This window comes from Quercus robur, chromosome 4 (genome assembly GCF_932294415.1).
Source record: "Quercus robur chromosome 4, dhQueRobu3.1, whole genome shotgun sequence".
NCBI classification, from domain to species: domain Eukaryota; kingdom Viridiplantae; phylum Streptophyta; class Magnoliopsida; order Fagales; family Fagaceae; genus Quercus; species Quercus robur.
The window spans coordinates 13687693-13702463 of record NC_065537.1 but is presented as its reverse complement, the minus strand read 5'-3'; the positions used below and the strand labels follow the sequence as shown (position 1 = coordinate 13702463).

General features: G+C 42.1%; 2 long non-coding RNA genes across 2 annotated transcripts; both read right to left on the bottom strand.

Moving 5' to 3' along the window:
- Positions 1 to 367: 367 nt before the first annotated feature.
- On the bottom strand, positions 368 to 2932 carry LOC126720626 (uncharacterized). Its single transcript, XR_007653553.1, has 3 exons — positions 2665 to 2932; positions 1663 to 1729; positions 368 to 697 (listed from the first exon to the last, which is right to left on the bottom strand). It is a non-coding gene; the product is annotated as an uncharacterized LOC126720626 (long non-coding RNA).
- Positions 2933 to 12513: 9581 nt separating this feature from the next.
- LOC126720627 (uncharacterized) lies at positions 12514 to 14556 on the bottom strand. The gene is made up of 2 exons (XR_007653554.1): positions 13509 to 14556; positions 12514 to 12868 (listed from the first exon to the last, which is right to left on the bottom strand). It is a non-coding gene; the product is annotated as an uncharacterized LOC126720627 (long non-coding RNA).
- Positions 14557 to 14771: the final 215 nt, after the last annotated feature.

Here is a 14771-nt window from a genome sequence, read left to right as displayed (position 1 = left end):
TGGTACCTAAGGTGACGGCTTCAGCCCCTAAGAGGAAACCGACATCAAAATCCGACCGTCCATTTAAGCAGCCAAAGGTCTCTCTTGAACCTGTGGTCGGTTTAATGGCTGAGGGTAACAAGACCATCACCCCAGCTAAGCAAGGGACGGGTAAAGGATTGATGATGGCCCCAGACGGTAAGCAAGAGAGACCTCCTTCCTGTCACGACCCAAATCTGTATTTCAGAGTTTAGAGCATGACCGGCATGTTAATATCAAGTTTATCTCAATATTAACACGAACCAACCTAATCTGAAGGTACTTATCAAGAACTATTGCTTGACTTCTTGCTTATTTTCTTGCATAAAAGCCAATATATAAACAAAAATGATGGCAACCTTGAAATTTCATTTCCTTCGAACTTGGAAACAAATACCACCTGTCTGAAACTTAAGGTATTCAAGTAAAAATTTACATAGCTAAACGTTTAGCAAAACTCTTATTACAAACCTAACCCCAAAGACATACAACTGGGGTTCAAAACAAACTAGAGTACCAAATTACATCTGTGCTCAAAGGATCAAGTATATCTTGATTCCTTCTATACAACAAAAGAGCTAGCTGTTATACAACAAAACTCTACATTCTAACAAAACGAGAAAACACAGAATCCTTGCCACCTCTCATACTCTCGCTGCTTCCAGGAAGAACCTGTGCACTGAAATATAATAGGGTGAGTTGCGAAGCCCAGTAAGGTTTTAAAGCTCCATGGGCCTTTAATAAGAATACATGTAAAACAAATAGTTTATGGATATGCCAACTTTGATCAAATAGCCTTCATACTATTCATATTGCTCTTAAATAACTTATGAACCTTTCAAATAAAAATATTTCATTTTCCTTTCATATAAAAAAATAAAAGGACATAATAAGGAACATACGTATAATTTCGTAACCTTATCTTTAGAACAAAGACTATAAAATGTTTCATCATAAACTTCTTTTCATGAGAGCTTTTAATTTTCATAATGCATTTTAACAAAATCATTCTCTCATGCTCAATAACATAATGTAGCTATTCATAACATATTGGTTAGTCCACCTTTGATAAGTCTGTACAGAGAAGGCCTCATCACATTTGGGTAACCTCGTGTGCATGATATTGTCCTCTTTGAGAGGCCTGATGGCACATCTCCTCAAGATTTTATTCCTCCCCGCCGTCCGTACACATTGGGGAGAAGGCCTTATTCAGATTAGAGTTACGGGCAACCCCATTTCCTCTACTTTAAATGGCCTAGAGTTACGGGCAACCCCATTTTCTCTACTTTAAATGGCCAAACAGATAACATCTTTCCATGGAAAGCCAATAATTAACCCCTATTGGCTGAGTTCAGAACATAACAGTGGAATAACCCGAACGCTATATTTTTCTGATAACTATACTTTTACATAATTATTTCATAATAGTAGCATATCCACTTCATTCTAAAATATTATGTTCGTGACATAGGTACTAGCATTAATATGCAAAATTATCATATACATAAGATTGAACAACTCACGAACATAAACTTTACTTAAATCATGCTTATATGTAATATCTCAAATCGACAAGTTTTAATGCATATTAGTTTTCGAAATAAACTTTATACTTATTAAAAGCACACGTCACAAGTCCCTTACCTGAAAACAAAAGGCGCGAGAGATTGTATACGAGGAGCTCAGGCGTCCGTGTTCTCGTTTTCGTCACCTAAATGAAAAGAACCAAAACTTATTATGGACCAACTCTTCCTAATATATAAACTTATACCTAAATCACCACCTAACTCTCAAACTCAAGGAAATCCTAATTCCCATCACATAAAGTTTCCCAAAACATATGATACAATCATCAAACATATTTTGCAGCCAAACCGTAGAGAAATCAATCCACAAAATTTATATATGCTTCAAACATACCAAAGGATGAGTGTATAAAATTATAACTCAAAACATACACCCTAACTTGAGAATTAAATCCACAAAGTTAGGTGTAGTATATATTGTTCACTGCTCATTACAGCCACGTATGCTCCATTTGTAAAATACAAACGGGCTGTCTACGCACCTCCAATTGTCATGAAATTTTACAGTACTACTCCCATGTATGTCCAGTATAAACCATAAAAATTTCGGAGTCAAAGCATTAACCCATGATTTACTAAAAATCACACAAGACAGTAAACTCAAATCTGTCCTGACAGAATTTCTTGCAACTTTCAAATTAAACCACTAATTTTATGTTCATCCAAATGCTGTGAAACCAAATCTATAACAACCATATGCATCTTAGAATTCATAAAAACTACTCCTTGCATCCTAATTCACAAAATACAATTTAACACAGAATTTTCTTGTAGTAAACCTCAACTCTGTCACAGAGACAGCTTCAGTACATATTCTTACAAAATCATCAACAAATAGCAATAGGTCTTAATTTCATTTGGGTATTTTTATACCTATAGTATATATATTGAAATACCCTAATAAGCATTCAATTGATCACAATATCATCAATATTTCAAGTAAATAAAACAGAATCACCAAATCAACTTCCAGAAACAGAGTAGAGAACAAAGAGGGAAAATAAACAAACAAATTTTACTATCCAAATACACAAAATCAGATGAGGTTTAACTTACTTACCCACACACTTTGAAGATAAAATCTTAGGGTTAATTGTCTAATTTCTTCTTCAAAGAAACTAGAATTTTTTGGTGAGAAAGGGAGGGAGAGATGTTGCCGTGTAAGGAAGGAAGAAGAAAGAAGAACAAAGAAAGGGGAAATAGAGAAAGAAGAAAAGCAGCTGCTGGACTTCAGAAGCAGCCAAGAAAATCAGAAAAGTAAGAAGACTTTTGGGGCTTGGGTACGTGTATGGCTAGGGAGAAACAAATCTCACAAACACCTTTTCCAATTTTTCTTGCATTCACACACACATATAATTATATATATATATATATATATATAAACTTTGCATTCACATTTACTTTTATTTTTCTTTGCATTCACACCTATCTACAAAGAATAAATAACACATTACCCACACACACAAATATATATCCTTAATTTTATAAAGTTATCTCTAACACATTAAAATGGCATATATGTTCTATAATATAACAAAATCAAAGTTTCATGCACTTAAAAGTAATTAAAATAATGACATGCATATAAACCCATAAATTAATTAGGCAATTAGGTTGGGGTGTTACACTTCCCTTCTCCGCGACGACTCCAAGTATGCATTGGAGAAGCTGTCGTCCATCATCACGGCGGAAGACTATGAAGATCTTGGAAACCACTCGACGGAGGCCATGGGGGAGACGGGCCTTTTTGCCGTCGCTCAGGTTGGTTATGTCCGTCAAATAAGTTTATTTTTCTTTTTCGTTGTTATTTACATTATGTGACGGTCTCTTTTCTATTCGCAGTCCTTGGTCATGATGAAGGGACTACTGGACCGGTGTCTCAACCGTGAGAGTACCTTAGACCGGGTGCGCGCGAAGGCGGAGCAGACGGAGGAAGAGCTCGGACAACTCCATAAATGGAGGTCCAAGATGGAGAAGAAGCTGGAGCTTTCTGAGAAGGCAAGGAAGGAGCTGGAGGAGAAGACGGCCTCTGCGCTGACGGTCATAGAGAAAAAGGAGGCGGAGATCAAAGAACTCAAGGAAGAGATCCGTCATGTGAAAGAGGTAGCCGTCGAGGAGTACCGAAGCTCAGAGACCTGCTTGGGCGAGCTGTCAGATTCTTTCCTACAAGGCTTCGATGATTCTCTCCGTCAAGTCAAGAAGGCCTATCCAGAGTTGGATTTGTCAATGGTCAAACTTGAGGACCAAGCCCAGACTTCTGCCCTCCCCGTCGCCTCCGAAAATACGGAGGACCTCTTTGGCGAAGACGCTGCTCAAGGAGACGGAGAGTCCGTCCCGTTGAAGGATGTCCAAGTCGCTGAACAAAAGAAAGATTAATGTCTATGTAATTTATTTTGAGAACAATCCGTCCCTTTTCTTTTTTTTTTTATTTACATTCCAGAACAATCCGTCCTCTTTAGTTGTATTAAACGCTTGCCTTTGGGGCTTTTGGCTTAATGTTCATATATGCTTTCTATCATTGTTTGGTACTTTGTTTAAAGGTCCGTCCTCCTTCTTAAGGAAGGATTTTTGTGAGAATATTTGTTTCTGTGATACTCCGTCCACATTGCAGACTTGTTATCTTGTGTTGATTGAGCATTTACATCCGTGAGGATTTTCCTTTTCCGTCTATTTTTAGAGGTTCATTATGAGGACCCGTCCACTTTGTGGCGTTGTACATCACTTTTTAAATGTAATGCCTATTTAATGGACTTGTAAAAATTTTAACGTAGTCAGTGGTCCGTCCACTTCGCTTGCATGTTTTTCCATTATTTCCGTCCACCTTGTGGACTTGAGTTATCATCCCTATAGGATGTCATCATCCCTGTGGGATGGCCCGTCGGCCTTGTGGACTTTATTTTATGTCCGTCCATTTAAGGACTCACAGTGATCGTCCTTGTAGGACGATCCGTCCGTCTTGTGGACTTTCGATTATATCCGTCCACCTTATGGACTTGAGTCATCATCCCTGTGGGATGGTCCGTCCATCTTGTGGACTTTGGCTACTATCCTTGTAGGATAATCCGTCCATCTTGTGGACTTTATTTTGGGTCTGTCCATTTTATGGACTGACAGTGATCGTCCTTGTGGGGTGATCCGTCAATCTTGTGGACATTTTGTGTCCGTCAATTTTGTGGATTGAGGGCGATCGTCCTTGTAGGGCGATCCGTCCATCTTATGGACTGCATTTATATCCGTCCATCTTGTGGACATTTTGTGTCCGTCAATTTTGTGGATTGAGGGCGATCGTCCTTGTAGGGCGATCCGTCCATCTTGTGGACTGCATTTATATCCGTCCATCTTGTGGACTTGAATGATTATTCCTGTAGTATCTTATCATCCCCGTAGGATGATCCGTCCATCTTGTGGACTGCATTTGTATCCGTCCATCTTGTGGACTTGAATGATTATTCCTGTAGTATCTTATCATCCCCGTAGGATGATCCGTCCATCTTGTGGACTGCATTTGTATCCGTCCATCTTGTGGACTTTATTTAGTTTCTGTTAGTTTTGTAGACAATTATAATGACATCCAAGTAGAAGATCAAAGTAATATCTGATTATAGAAATGCGTAAAGGAAAAAGTGCCTGCCCCCTTTGGGCTTAAAAAGGGCACAACAAAATTGTAGCAAAAAGACAGTTAAAAGGGAAACTTATAAAAAGCTCAAACAAAAACTGGTTGCCGTGTCACTACTACTGGTAGTATTTCCTCAAATGCTCGGCATTCCATGGATGTGGCAGCTTCTCTCCATCTGTTGTCTCCAGGTGGTACGTTCCTTTCCTTTTCCATGACGTAACTCTATAAGGTCCTTCCCAGTTGGGGCCGAGTTTTCCCTGTGCAGGGTCTTTAGTTGCACCCATGACCTTCCTGAGTACGAGGTCTCCAACTTGGAAGTTTCTATGTCGGACCCGGGTGTTGTAATGTCTGGACATGCGATCCTTGTACCTAGCGATCCTTTGCTCCGCCACCGACCTAACCTCATCTATTAGGTCCAGCTGTAGCCTCAGGGATTCGTCATTCCTGCATTCGTCATGGTTGTGAACCCTGTAACTTGTGAGTCCAACTTCTGCTGGGATGACCGCCTCGCTCCCGTATGTCAGTCGAAATGGCATCTCTCCTGTCGAAGTCCTCGCCGTTGTCCTGTATGCCCATAGTATGCTCGGCAATTTTTCGGGCCATATGCCCTTTGCCCCCTCGAGCCGAGTCTTGATAATCTTTAACAGGGATCGGTTCGTGACTTCAACCTGGCCATTAGCCTGAGGATGGGCGGGTGATGAGTAGTGGTTTTTTATTCCTAGCTGAGTGCAGAAATCCTGGAAGTGGCCGTTGTCGAACTGCCTCCCGTTATCTGAGACAAGAACTCTTGGAATACCGAACCTGCATACGATGCACCGCCAGACAAAACTTCTAATGTTTTTTTCTGTAATGGTGGCCAAGGCTTCCGCCTCTACCCATTTTGTGAAGTAGTCAATACCCACTACCAAGAACTTCAGCTGCCTTACCGCCGTTGGGAAAGGTCCCATGATATCTAGTCCCCACTGAGCGAACGGCCATGGAGCCGTTATAGAGGTTAGCTCCTCAGCTGGTTGTCCGATGAAATTGCTGAACCTTTGGCATTTGTCGCAGCTTTTAACGTAGGACTCGGCATCCTTCTGCATGGTTGGCCAGTAATACCCAGCTCGTACCAGTTTGTGCACTAACGAGCGCGATCCGGAATGGTTCCCGCATATTCCTTCGTGTACTTCCCTCATTACGTAGTCTGCCTCTTCAACCCCGAGACATCTTAGATAAGGACGGGAGAAACCTCTCTTGTAAAGAATGTCTTTTATCAAGACGAACCTTGCCGCTTGGACTTTTAGCTTTCTCGCTGCCTCCTTCTCTTCTGGCAATATCCCGTCCTTTAAGTATGAAGTTATCTGCGTAGTCCAGTTTCTTTCGGAGCGTATCTCCTGCATGTTGTCGGGGTCTATTAGTGGAAAGATTTGAACAAAGGAAAGTACATTACCCGATGTCATCATATGTTCTGCTGAAACGGCTTTGGCTAGCCGATCGGCGAGCTCATTTTCTCCCCTAGGGATCTGGACGAACATTGCTCTTAGCCCGTCGACTCTCGCCCTTACTTGATCAAGATATCTCTTCAACCTTTCCCCTTTGCATTCATAATCTCCGTTTACTTGATTGGTCACGACTTGAGAGTCGCAATGCACGACCACACTTTCAGCTCCGGCGGCTTTGGCTAGGTCGAGTCCTGCTGCCACCGCTTCGTATTCTGCTTCATTGTTGGTAATGGGGAAGTCGAGACGGACCATACATTCAATCTTGTCTCCTTCAGGTGACAGCAATACTATGCCGGCTCCTCCAACTCGCTTATTGGATGATCCGTCGGTGTAGATGTTCCACTGGGGGGGTTCTTCTGCCCCCTTGTCCCCGTCACGCGTAAACTCTGCTATGAAGTCGGCTACAGCTTGTCCTTTAATGGCCGCACGTGGACGGTACTTGATGTCAAACTCACTCAATTCTATTGCCCATAGCGTTAGTCGACCCGCGGCTTCAGGATTACTCAGTGCCCTTCGCAAGGGCTTGTCGGTCATTACGTTCATGGTATGGGCTTGAAAGTAGGGCTTGAGCTTGCGAGCCGCCATGACCAACGCAAAAGCGAGTTTCTCCATAGGTTGGTATCTTTCCTCGGCACCGCGGAGCGCCCGGCTGGCGTAGTACACGGGCTTCTGTGCCCTGTCCTCCTCTCTGATTAAGGCCGCGCTGACGGCCACCGGGGAGACAGCCAAATAGAGGAAGAGTTCTTCACCTGGTTGCGAGGGGCTCAGTAGAGGTGGTGAAGATAGATAGGTTTTTAACTCCTCGAAGGCTCGCTGACACTCGTCCGTCCACTCGAATGACTTTTTCAATGTTCGAAAGAAGGGTAAACACTTGTCCGTCGCTCTCGACACGAATCTATTCAATGCCGCTACCTTGCCGTTAAGGCTCTGTACTTCCTTCACGTTTCTCGGGGGGGCCATCTCCATTATGGCTCGGATTTTGTCCGGGTTAGCTTCAATCCCCCTTTGAGATACCATGAATCCTAGGAATTTGCCTGCCGTTACACCGAATGCGCACTTTCCCGGATTGAGTTTCATGTTGTAGGATCGAAGCGTGCCGAATGTTTCCTTGAGATCTTCCAAGTGGTCTTCCTCTTTCCGGCTCTTCACCAGCATGTCGTCGACATAGACTTGGACATTCCTCCCTATTTGCTGTGCGAACATCTTGTTCATTAGTCTCTGGTATGTTGCCCCTGCATTCTTCAGGCCGAATGGCATTACTTTGTAACAGAAGAGTCCTTAACTGGTTACAAACGAAGTCTTCTCCTGATCGTCCGCGTGCATGCGGATCTGGTTATAACCCGAGAAAGCATCCATGAAGCTTAGCAATTGGTGTTGAGCCGTCGAGTCTACTAGGATGTCGACCCTTGGAAGGGGATAGCTATCTTTGGGGCATGCTTTGTTAAGATCGGTGAAGTCCACGCACATCCGCCATTTGCCGCTCGTTTTCTTCACCATTACCACATTCGCCAGCCAATCGGGGTAGTAGACTTCCCTGATGAAGCTTGCCTCTTGGAGTTTGCGGACCTCTTCCGCTATTGCTTGGTCTCGTTCCGGGGCGAATACTCTCTTCTTTTGTCGGACGGGTGGAAACGAGGGCAACACATTCAACTTATGTACCATGACCGAGGGATCGATTCCTGGCATATCGTCATGGCTCCAGGCGAACACATCCTTATTGCTTCTCAAGAAAGCTACGAGCTCTTGACGGATTGCGGGTTTGGCAAGCGTTCCGATCTTGGTGGTTCGGTCTGGATTGGAACTGTCGAGAGTTATCTCCTCTAGCTTCTCTGTAGGTTCTGCCGTCGTTCGGTGTTCTTCTATGTTCAAGGCCTGGATCTGGTCTTCCACCTCCATCATAGCTACGTAGCATTCTCGTGCGGCAATTTGACTTCCGCGTAGCTCTCCTACCCCATACTCCGTTGGGAACTTGATCATCAGGTGATAAGTTGATGTTGCCGCCTTCCACGAGTTGAGCGTGGGTCGTCCAATAATAGCATTGTAGGCTGACGAGCAATCGACCACCAAGAATGTTACGTCCTTGGTGATTTGTTGGGGGTAATCTCCTACTGTCACCGATAGCGTGACTGCGCCCAAGGGGAATATTCTACTCCCTCCGAAACCAACCAGCGGGGCGTTTGTCGGTATTAGCTGCTCCCTGTTAATCCTCATTTGTTGGAACGCCGGATAATACAAGATGTCGGCCGAACTACCGTTGTCGACCAACACTCGGTGGATATTGTAGTCGCCTGCCCGCAAGGTGACGACGAGGGCATCGTCGTGTGGATGGTGTAGGCGTCTTGCATCCTCTTCCGAGAACCCGATAATGGGGCCTTCCCTTCTTGCCATCTTTGGCACTGTACCCGCCAACTGGACATTCTGTACCATCCGAAGGTATGTTTTGCGAGCCTTTTTCGACGATCCGGCCGCGGCTGTTCCTCTAATTATCATCCTTATGTCCCCTAATGGGGGTCTTGGTCGCTAGTTTTCTCGACGGGGGTGTTGTTCTTGTGGGGGTTGATCTGTTCTCTCCTTGCTGACGAACTTCTTCAGCTTCCCTTGTCGGATAAGGGCTTCGATTTGTTGCTTCAAGTCGTAGCAATCGACCGTGTCGTGACCATGGTCACGATGGAAGCGGCAATATTTGTCTCTGGACCTTTTGTTGGGATCACTCTTCAGCTTTCCCGGAAACGTCAGGGATCCTTCGTCCTTAATCTGCATTAGGACTTGGTCTATCGGAGCGGTCAACGGGGTGAAACTTGTGAACCTTGCGCCCATGGGTTTTGGACGTCTCTCCTCCCTTCGATCTCCCATTCTTCCTTTCTTCTGCCCCTGGTCCTGTCGGGGATCCTCTTGTCTGTCTCTTTTCTTGGGTCTATCTTCTCGAGCTAGTAGTGCGTCTTCAGCGTTCATATACTTGGTGGCCCTGTAAAGCACCTCCGACATGGTCTTTAGGTCGTTTTTGTATAGGGAGAACAAAAACTTACCCCCCTTCAGTCCGTTCGTGAACGCTGCCACTAGTATCTTGTCGTCGGCTTCGTCGATCGAGAGCGCTTCTTTATTGAAGCGTGATATGTAGGCCCGTAACGTCTCCTCCTCTCTCTGCTTGATATTCATTAAACAAGCCGTGGATTTCTTATACCGATGTCCTCCGATGAAGTGCGTAGTGAATTGAGCGCTCAGCTCCTTGAAGGTGCCGATGGAGTTTGGTGTTAGCCGGCTGAACCAAATCCTTGCTGCGCCCTTTAGGGTTGTAGGGAACGCCCTGCACATAATTGCGTCTGCCACTCCCTGAAGGTGCATCAGGGTCTTGAAGGTCTCTAGGTGATCGAGAGGGTCCTTGATTCCGTCATAACTATCCATACTTGGCATGCGGAATTTACTTGGTAGGGGGAAGGAATTGACGGTTGCCGTAAATGGCGAGTCAGTCCGGTTGACAAGGTCGTCAAGATCATTGGACACTCGCCCCTTGAGAGCGTTCATCAGTACTTCCATCTGTTCCTTCATCGCCTGCATCTCCGCGATGATGGGTTGTGGAGCTGTATCCGTCACTGAAGGGATGCTAGCGTCCCGTCGCACTTGTTTGCTCGGGGCGTTACTCTCCTGTGGTCTGTCATGATTCCTCCTTTCAGCGCTGGTTCCTTCTTGATCCGCTCCTTGGTTATTGACCGCTGCACTCTTTTGGTTTAGCTGCTCTTCTAGGTCGTGGTTTTGTTTGGTGAGGTGCTCCACGGCTGCGGCGAGCGTCCTGACCTGTCTCTCAAGGGCAGTCGTAGGGGCTTCCTCTTCTTGAGCGTTGTTAGTGGTTGCCATCGAGCATGTGAGTACCATGTAACTCTTTTGTCTAAGAAGCGATAATGTGTTATGACGATCGTGATTCCCACAGACGGCGCCAACTGATGACGTCGAAAATTGTCACCAATGGGTCACACCGTACTCGCGACTCGAAACGAACCTGCACGACAGAAGCAATCAAAAGAAGTCCTTCAGAGAGCACCGGTGTGGTGCCGGCCAAAAGCTCTCCGACGGTCAAGTTAGAATTCTTCTATTTTACTTAGAGTATAGAGAGGGTCAATTAAAGCGTACCTCGATTTCTGAGGGTGGCAGGCCTTTTATAGTGGCAAAGGGTTAACTTTTCTTCTTGGTTTTCAAATCTTTTCCATGTGGGACTCTAATACAAATTCCTCTGAGCGTGGTGAGCAAGGATTTCCATTTTTGGCTCTTAAGGCTTTTCTAGGCGATATGGACCTCGGATCATGGGCCCTTACTACGTCTGTCAGCAATGGGCCTTCAAAGTGCAGGGGATCATCTTTATACAGGCCCACCAGTTCCGATCCGTCAGACCCATTAAGGTAGGCCCATCAGGCTCTATATTTTACCATCTTCAGGATGGAAAAAAAAAATGAAGAATTTCGTCTGTAGTTGATGTCACTGGTAGTACCAATTGGAAAATTTTTGTTTTGATTTTCTACGTGTTGCTCTCGTAGTTTCTTCAAGAGAAGATCACTGTAATTTGAGTGTTTGGGTTCTTGGTTTTCCTTTGAACTACTTGTCTTTTGAGTTTTTCTTATTAATTTCACCCATTAATTTGTTAATAGTTCTATCATTTTTACTAACTCCTAATAACACTCAAATTCAATCTGAGGAGGAAGGCTTCATATATGTGCAAGCATCACACTTGGTCTTGATTTTGCCAAGAATGTGCTCATAGACAAGGCTGTTTCTTCTACTATTTCCGTTCAACTACCTGACATTGTGAAGTTTGTGAAAATCCCATTTGTTGGCAAAGAGGATATTTTTCTTCCAAATATTAGAATTTATCATGTTAATATTGCCTCCTTAGTTCCTCAAATGTTAATAATGTAGAGATATGCATTGTCTTAGACTCTTTAGTTGCTTCGGTTGCCACTACAATTTGAGCATAAGTTGGCAGTTTTCTTACATCACTTGGTTGGTTCAAAGTGCAATTACAAATGGTGGGGATGCATCTGTTCAAGTATACAGCAGCTAGGCTAACTTTTGCTCTAATTGCAGTAAATTATAGATAAATTTTTGAATTTTGGTAGATGTAGTTTTTCTTCTGTTGGGTTGTCTTTGTCATGGAAATTTCTGTCGGTTCTTAGCCAAGCTTGAAATAAGGGTTGTTCTAATTTCAAAAGGTGTGGGCTGTGTGGGGCACTAGAAAAGTACTTATATATAGCAATTATGTTTCAAGTTCCAGTCAAATTGTTGGTTTATTTCACTTGAAACCAACGAATCATATAAGATTTTTACAAGTAAATAGAGGGTTGGTCTTCTAAGATGTTACTGTATTGATTGAAATTTGTTTTTTAACGTTGCAGGATGATAGAGCATAGAGCTCCAGCCAAGCTATATTGCCAGAAAAGGTTTTGAAGCATTCCTTATGGATTGATATCTTGATGCTAGCAAGACTAATTTTCAGTGTCATTAAAGTTTTAGACTTGATATGAGTGAACTTCTTTTTACTTCGAAACATGTAATGAGACAAAAAAGACTTGCTTGAGTTTTATGTTGTATCGTTCAATTTTGACACTTGAGTGTCCCTGTTTATGTATACAAAAACCCTTACAATGATGTATAGTACAAATCAAGAGAATGTAATAAAGTGCAATTATTCTTTTCTTGATATTTCAATATCTGTAATGATTTTTATGATTTATCTTTTGAAATTTTACCAAGCTTAAAACTTTTTTTTCATCAAAATCAATAGACAACAAATAATTGAGTAACCAATTTAGTGACAAATGCAATATTAAAACAAACACATAAAAGGAACAAAAAATACTTGTTCCAATAGAGTTCAAATTTCATTGAAATGTATACTTTGATCAAAATGCCAAATAACAAGATAACAAGAGTTCTACTGAATTATAGACCTTGATTATAAGGCCAATTTTTCCCACTAGCTAGTAGAATATATATAATTTCCACACAAAGAAAAGAGGGAAATAAGTGTGTGTGCTTCAAGATCATATGCTTTTTCGATCTCAAGTGGCTTGTCTATGGTAGCCCGTTAGTGCCAGCCCTTATGTATAACCATGCTGAGATTATTGAGCCACCAATTCAGAAAAAACAGGTTTAGTGCTCAATTGCATCCAAGAAATCACCTGCATAGTGGATAATAAAAGGTAGCAACATTTAATATTGTGACTCACTGCAATAATATTTTCAAATTCAAACTACATAGATGATAATATTGAAAGGTTGAAACAATGCTAGAAAAAAACAAGAATATTACTATTAAGATGATGGACAGACTTGGGCCCTGGTGAGGGGGGTGATTTATATATCAAAAGCATAGCTATGACTACACAGAACTTAGCAAAGAAACAACCAATTTTGCTTGTACATGAACTATCAAACCTACATTACAAGGTTTAATTGCTATCAATTTCAACTATTACTACAAATTGAGAGCATATTACCACAAAAATGTAGTCAACCAAAGCATAGTATGAATATTTAATGACACACTGAAAGACAATCTGTCTTTGGAACCTATTGTTTACTACCAATGTCAAACTGCATCTGTCTTTAGTATCTATTGTTTACTACCAATGTCAAACTGTCTACTATCACCGCAACAAGAAATCACGCCCATGGTCTTTAGCTCTTACAGTAGCTTTCAAACAAGCTACATCAAAACCAACCTAGATCACAACTAGCAAGATCACAACCAACCCAAAAAAAAAAAAAAAATGTAAGCATTCCACTAATGCTACATTACCCGTGCACAGCAAAATCTACCTTTTCAACTTTGAGAGGTCTACAATGGAGACTCTCCATCATCAAAACTAATGCCATCTAACTGCAAATGAACACACTAAATTGATGTATAAATTTAGAACTTCACATTGATGCAAATTCTGTAATAATGAATTATTCCAATCACTAACAGATTTTGATATGCCTAATCTTCATTGCAATACCCTATTAAAAAATAATAATAAAACAAATCTCTAAATTGTCCACATATATCACCTATATGTCCAACTTAAGTTAGATAAAGGTATTCATAGTGCCTTTCAAGTTCAACAATGAAGAAGCATTAAATTCTGCTCAAGTTCAAAAATAAACAAATTAATAATCCAACCCATAATACCGAGCAAAACAATATACCCATCAACAATTTCTTGGGTCTTAGTACAAATCACCACCGTGAGAATGAAAAAAAAAAAAAAAAAAAAAAAAAAAAAAAAAAAAAACCCAGATTAAAAGAACCCATAAATCCCATAGCCAAAAAACCCACCATCTAATTTCAATCCTTAATCTCAAAACTAACTAAAAAAAAAAAAAAATTGCAATTTCAATTTATTTTCTTTCGTGTTCCCAATATATATGGAAAGTCAGAGAGAGAACTCATTGGGAAGTGATTGGGCTGGCAGTGTAGTTTAGAGATGCTAAGCAGTGAAGCCGACAGAGGCGTAGCAGGGGCTGATAGATCATTGGGGGAGAGAAATGGTGGCCGGTGGGTGGCGCAATGGTGGCTGATTCGAGACTTGGTCCGTACGATGACGGTAGTTTGCCGCGAGAGCGCAAGCGAAGCGGTAACAACATCGGGATTTTTTGAAAATTTTGAAAATTAGAGAGAACAGAGGAGAGGACTAAGGAGTGAAAAGTTGCAGAGAGAAAGACATGAACAGGAAAAAAATGAGAGAAAGAAGGAATGAGAGTGAATTAAAATTGTTTTTTACTAAGTTGACGCGGATTGATGACGTAGAGTTATTTTAGAACCATTAGATTGAATGGAAGGCTAGGATTTGAGCTATTGCACCCAGAGTACTCACATGAAAGAACAACCTGAATAGCGCACATTCATTAAATTTGATTTGCGGAAAGAAAAGTTGATGGGGACCATCCGTATTCCAAGGTAGCAGCTAGAGAAATGTTTAATCAGTAACTTTGCCTTTCTAAAGTCATAGATCTGCCAGATTCTTTCGTCCTTTTAGAGACGTGTTTCACTTGCAAACACTTGGGAAGTCAAATTTCTCTGGAGGGTCCCTCACTCCC